Here is a 7187-nt window from a genome sequence, read left to right as displayed (position 1 = left end):
GAAGGAAACTTCAGTTGAAAATAGCAGTAGGGGAATAATCAAAAAAACAAACAAAACTATTGTTACAAATTCTTATATTTATAGAAACTAATATTTCCTAGGTCCTCATGAAATGTATAAATGAGAAATATGCATAGCTCCAAAGTCTCAAGATAACTGCCCATAGAATGGGAACAACATGATTTTCTATTGTCTAAGCTGAAACAGTAAAATTCAATAATGCATCCTAAAACTTTTCAAAATTCTCTCACATTTTCACAATTCCTTCTTATTAAAAATCTTCTAATATTTCAAATTCCATACCCTGTTGTAGGGATCCATCATTTGTCTGAATTTGGTTTATCTTTACACTCATAAATATAGTAAACTATTTAATCATCTTCTGGCGAATGCCTTTAACCACCCATGAACTCTTAAACAACTCCAAACTGATGCACACTATTTTACATATTTTAATTATCATGGTCATCTTTATATTGTCATCATCAGTAGATGAGATTCATTCAAAATCCCACAAATATTATTATATCTACCAAATGAAAATAAAGCAAACACAAAACAGAAAACACATTTTCAACAAGTACGCCACCTAAATAAAATAGAAAATAAACTGTACTAGAAAGATTTAAGAGTTTAATCATAAGGAAAAGAGTAAGGAGAAATACTGGTCAAATTGGAAAAATTTAGCAATGTAGACTTATGAACCCAGTGTATTTCTTAAGGCCTTATTAATATTTTTAAAGAAAACCCTCCATACGTAAAACCTAGAGAACAGTTGTTAATTTAAATAATTCTTAAATGATCTTTATTATATTCTAGAGCAGTGCTGGTTAATAAAAACATAGCGAGAGCCAAATATGCAGTGTGAACTTGTCTACTGACCATATTGATAAACAGAAACAGAACAGAATTAATTTTAACAATGTACTTTACTTAACCCAATTATATCTAAAATATTATTTCAATAATCAATATAAAAAATTATGAGTGGTTTTATTATCTTTCCTACTATGTATTCAGAATCCTGCACTTATTTCATGCTTAATAGTACAACTCAGTTTGAGACGGCCACCTTACAAATGCTCAATGGACATGTAGCATTTCTATGACCACTTAATCACCAATTTTTCCGAATGATTTTATTATAAAAGACAAATCTAACTAATGTGGCTGCAACACAATAACATAAAATGTTGTGGCTTATAAATATATTTTCTCATATGTTGATAGATGTTAATTAGATTTAACATGGCCATTACTTCACAATATATACATATACCAAATCATTGTGTTGTACGCCTAAAACAAATGTAATGTGGAATTCTCTAGCAAAAGTACTGGAGTGGGTAGGCATTTCCTTCTCCAGGGGATCTTCCTGACATAGGGATCAAACTCAGGTCTCCTGCATTGCAGGCAGTTTCTTTACTGTCTGAGCCACCATGAAAGCCCATATGTCAGCTATACCTCAACTAAATAAGATACTTTCTCACTTTAATACTATAAAATTCTTATACAGTTCATTTTTAGTAATGATATTATAGGATAATAGCTGTTTAGAATTATAGATCTGCAAGTTACTAAAGAGAACAGTTATGAAACTCTTAAAAGCATGATAAGCTTTGTAATTTCAAAGGCCACTGACAAAATTTTTTTTAAAGTATCTCATTTTTTAGCTCCTTTTCAGTTCTCAATGCAACAAGTCCTAATCCTGTGTTGAAAGAAACATATACATGCATACACACATTCATATGCACTTTAAACTTCTGAAAATTCAAAATTAATGTTCATTTTCACCAATTCTTCTTCTCCTTTGTCACCAAAGAACCACTGCCTTTTCTTCTGATAATGGCTAATTCCTCCCCTTAATGTCTAAGTCAAGTCACAGCCTTTCCTGTCTCTTTAAAAGCTCATGAATTTCTAAAACTTTCTATCAAAGGTGTTTTTAAACTTTACAGAGGAATAACTGACAAATATAATTGTATATATCCAAAATATGCAGAGTAATGATTTAGTATTCATATGTCATAGAATGATTTCCAACATTAAGATAATTAACACATCTAACACTTCACATACTTAGCTCTTGGTGTGAGCATGTGTGGTGAAAATGATGAAAAGCTCCTCTCTGCATATCTCCTGTGTACACTACTATTATTAACTATAATCACCACACTGTACATTAGAGCCTAAGAACTTATTCTTTTATAACTGAAATTTTTTACCCTTTCAATAAACATCTTCAAGTACATTCTACATGGCATTACTTTGAGACAAGAACAGTCATCTTTCACTTAGGCTATTATACTATTTTTTCTAGTCAAATTCTGCCACCTTCTCCTTGTCATATTTTCCACTGCTAACAGATCAGTTTTTCTAAAATGAAGTTCTAATAATGTCAGCCTCTTGGATAAATACAGTCATTCTTAGTTCACTATACAAAAATTAATAAAGACCTTTATGTGTCGTCGGAAGCCTTTTATGCGACGACTCTTCTATACACCTTGAACTTGGCCACTTGTCTCACATCCATAACCACAGACTCCATCCACTCTGAGGTACAACATATTAATTCTTATGTCTCCATGCTTTGAATATATTGTTTCCTCTGTCTTCAATCACTTTCTAGGTCATTTCACACAATGCCTTTAACAATCTCACCGTGGTTATTCTGGTTGTATTTTGGGGGATTTGGTTTTTGTGGTTTTTCCTTCTAGCAATACTCCTATCATCCTGACAGATGATAGTGGAGAGTCACAACTCAACTAAGAAGCAATTCCCTTACAATTATTGTGCAATTTATAGTATCGTTGCTAGAGCACATTAACATGGCTCCCCATATACCATCTGGGCCTCTGAGCAGACTAATACATTGTTTTCTATTGTTAACAGGAGGAGGTTAAGCAAGTTAGATTCTCATGAGATGTACAAAGTATGCAATCATAGCCCTGCCGCAGGGTGATGTTACCTTTTTTGTCCTCTAGCCTTTCCTCGGAACATCACATTTTCCATGTCTAAATTACCACGTGTTAACGACCAGATGAGGAAAAAATTGAAAGTACATTAGAAGTCTTAAAAAAAAAATGCATGCACTTCAGAAGGTAGGACATAAAGCCTAGTACATTTTCTGCATCAAATCTACATCTTAAAGTCTGTTTTTAATAACTCATGCTAAGACAGAGACCAAAGTAGTAGTGCTAACCTAATAGCCTTCAAGCCTGTTATACTTAGCTAAAGATTATATGTCATGTCTTCATTCTTAAGAAATTAAACAGCAAATGCCTATATTTTAGAGAAACATTCATCAGCATATTTAATGATATAGAAAAGGCATATTACTCGATTGTCTACCACATAGTTGCATTTCAATAAAGGTATGGGGAAGTGTTTGAAATGAAATTAGTTATGAAACAATGAGGTGCTCTTGAGTTGAGGTCCTATAAGTTAAAATGTTTTTTTTTTAAACAGGAAAGAGAAAAGAGAGAAAAATCTCTATTGGATTCCTTGAATGGCTCATCACAGAAGCCTTCTGTATCATAAGAAAGAAAAAAAAAAACACAGTAACTTAGGAAAACAAAAGAACTGTCAGAAAATTGATCATTCATTTTAATTCTCAGGAGCATGATTTTTAATTTAGGGTGTGTTGAATTAATCCCCACCTGTGCGGGGCTTTTTGCTGCTTCAGGTCGAGTTTGGAAGTGTATTGTTCACTTCCTGGAATTCTGCCATGTGATGCCTTTTTCTTTTTAAACTCTGGAGTCTCCTCAGATTTTTTTAATGGAAAGCTATCGGAGCCGTTCGGGTAGTGTTTCTGAAGGAAGGGGGAGGCGAGCCAGCAGGCTGCTGCTGTTTGGCTGTGTGAACTTGTTTCGCTCTCATGGTGATGTCCGCCCTCTTGACAGAATGGCCACCTCCAAATCGTCTACCTGTGAGTAGCAGTTCATAACAAGAGTCTCATTATTGAGTTCTAACCTGCTGATGCAGACTGACTGGGGTCTAGTGTGTTTATCCCGCTTTCAGAGACGAACTATTCTGTTACACGAAATCAGTATGTGTGCTGCTTGTGTGGCCACGTTCTTTGAAGTTGACCTTCTAAAACTAGAGCTGCGTATTTCAGCCTCTATTTACTCTCGCTGAATTATACTACAACCCAAACCTGCATATTTTGCAGAATTTATTTTCTAGAAATTGAGTGGTTTGTTTGCCACTGAAGGTTGTAAAAGAAGAAAAAGATATTTAAAAGAGAAAAAGATGCTTAAAAATCAATGTGTAGTTCCATTCTGGAGTAGCAGCTCTACTTCTATAGAAATGAAAAGACAAAAATCCTCATTTTTATTACTTTTTATATCAAAATGTGTTTCAGTGATACTAATACAATGACCTAATCAACAAAAGCTTATAGTTCTCATTAGTCAGAGCTGAATGAGCACCATTAATGATGAGCCTAGTGAGGAAACCATCTTTGATTATGTCTTCTAAGTGAAATACAAAAAAAAAAAAAAAAAACTCCCCAGAAAAGTGTAGTTCTCTGTGTGCTAATAGATCATTTATTCGTTTATTTTATATCTCCTGAGTACTTTTTATTTTATCCTTTACAAGTTAGCATCTTTTTCAGCTATTTTTTTTAACCTTGTGATACACAAAAATCACATTTCTCAGGCAATACTAACAATCATGACATATAAACAAATGCTTCAACCCTTGATAGTTTAGGAAAATATATAATCAGTTTTAAAACTCAATGTTTAAAAACCATGCAGGTAGAATTTTAAGTATTTTTATACCTGAAAACATTTTAATAAATTGGCAATTTATGTCCAGAAGCTCTCATATTGTGACCATTACATTTGTTCTGCTATAATTAATCACGGAGACTTGACCTAGAGTGTTAATCTTTTTAATTCTAGCCACAGAAAACAATACTTTCTTTTTTAATTGGTTAGTTCATCTTACACCATGATATTCATAAGAACACATTTCAAAGACTTTCTTAGGTAGAAGAGACTTATCATGACACTGAGGGAGAAAGACTGAAATATATATAGATAGCTACATGGCAAAATAATTTATCACTGACAATCACTAACTACTTCTACACATTTAGATATTTCAAATAATCTTGTGTTTATAAAATCTTTTATTAATTCTATGATATTCAACTGGAAGTTAGTGTTAGACTTTTCATCTTTACCAATAATACTGAAAATAAGCAAGTCATTATTTTGGTCATTATTTACTAATAACCCAAAATAGGTCTTATCTTTCCCTTTATCTTTTTCCTTCTCTTACACACGCACACACACACACCCCACACCCACCCACCCTACTGCCTGTGGTTTATTGTGGTCAATCTCCTATTCTATCTTTCTTGTGACAAGATAATTGCAAGTAGTAGCATGTAGCAAAGGGAAAGATCTTACATGGTCCAAACTGCCTTCAGTAACAGTAGTCCAAATTTTGGTGAAAGGAGGGAGAGGATGTAAACTGACTAGCTGTTTTAATTTGGCTTAGAAGTGGAGTAATTCATATTATTACAGGATTTACTTGTATTGTTAGTGGTAGTTTATGAGAACTAAACTATATTATGTAGATGTATGTAGTGGCTGTTCCTCTGGATGTTTGTGGAGATATCTACAATAACATTGGCTTAAGCTAGACAATATTTCTCCCTCTTTTGCAAATCCAAGCATGATGTATCCGAGGCTCAGTTTCCTTCTATCTTTTACCTCCACCTCTATATTCCTGAGATGTTCTGCTCTTTCCACAAGCTTCAGAACAGCTTTACTTCAAGTTCATATTACAGTTGAACTAAGGAGAGAAAGGAAAAGAAAGCTTTCCCTTCTCTTGTTAAAGATATCATATCGCCTATAGTTAGCTCTGACTGACTAGGATTTTTCATAAAGTTACACACAGCTTTAAGGAGGATTGGGATTTGAGAACTTTGTTTTGGATAACCATATGCTCCACTAATGATTGCATTAGTTATTACCATGGAAATTGAAACTGTAAAAATCTTGTCACCTGTACAGAACAAAGAAACAGCACCAACAGAAAACTCAACATAAACTATCTTAGGGCCATTTAGGTCCATTTTGGAGGGAAACCACACTAGAGAAATAGCCAGAAGCAAGAAAATAACCAGAGTACAACAGGAAAAAAGAGTTTCTCCTGTGTCTCCCTGTAAGACAAGTGACAAAGGAATTTTGGAATTTAGAATTGTAAATTATTATGACAGAGGGTGAGCTGTTTCTGACTAGCACAAAGTTACTGAAAACAAAGAATCCCTTATACTTTCTCCAAAAATGAGAGGAAACATAGTCACTATATTCATCTCTGAAAAAGTAAAAAGTGAAAGTGAAGTCACTCAGTTGTGTCTGACTCTTTGTGAGCCCAGGCTCCTCAGTCCATGGAATTTTCCAGGCAAGAGTACTGGACTGGGTTGCCATTGCCTTCTCCAGGGGCTCTTCCCCACCCAGGGATCGAACCTGGGTCTCCTGCATTGCGGGCAGATGCTTTACCATCTGAGCCACCAGGGAAGCGGGTGCTATTAATTCTTTCAGTTTAATCACAACCCCACTTCTGTATATTCCATAAGTTAGAGACTAAATTTTGGAATTAGCCACTACTGCTGACTTAGAATCATAAAGAAATAAAAAGGAAGGGTAAAATGTAGATAGATAGAGCAATAGATATTGATCAATTGTGAAATAAAATAATACACATAAACTTTGTGTGAAAGGTCATGTAAGTTAGAGCTTGTTATCATAACTTCCTCTTTCACTAGAAAATCCCCTATTTTCTTTGTTCTCATCCAGCACCTTAAATGCTCAGAGTTCTTTATCAGATAATGTAGCCAAAATTTCATTCCCAAATGGTTTGGGTTTCAAAGCACCTCTGCCATTGTTGGCTTGCACTATTCTTCCTATTGTCATACTGTTGACCATGTGCCCTAGAAAACTTTCTGAGTTTCAGACATGGTTCTCTCTGTTCCCACTGTGTGTCAGGAACTCCAAAAGGTCCCTTTGCTGTTAGAATCAGTCATCTCATCTAATATAGTTATCTACATCTTTACCTATGGATACTGTGGCAGGGGAGCCTCAAGTTACATGGTTCCAGTCCTTGGTTCCAAGTCAATGGACCATTTGTTTCCCCTAGTAAAAGCATTCCTTCCTCAGTAACCTATACTCTAC

At 34.5% G+C, this 7187-nt stretch overlaps 1 non-coding gene across 1 annotated transcript; it reads right to left on the bottom strand.

The window, feature by feature from the left end:
• Positions 1–6461: 6461 nt before the first annotated feature.
• TRNAC-GCA (transfer RNA cysteine (anticodon GCA)) lies at positions 6462–6533 on the bottom strand. Its single transcript has one exon. It is a non-coding gene; the product is annotated as a tRNA-Cys (tRNA).
• Between the last annotated feature and the right edge of the window lie 654 nt (positions 6534–7187).

Source organism: Odocoileus virginianus, chromosome 12 (assembly GCF_023699985.2).
Source record: "Odocoileus virginianus isolate 20LAN1187 ecotype Illinois chromosome 12, Ovbor_1.2, whole genome shotgun sequence".
In the NCBI taxonomy this organism is placed as follows: domain Eukaryota; kingdom Metazoa; phylum Chordata; class Mammalia; order Artiodactyla; family Cervidae; genus Odocoileus; species Odocoileus virginianus.
This window is presented reverse-complemented; position numbering and strand designations above follow the sequence as displayed.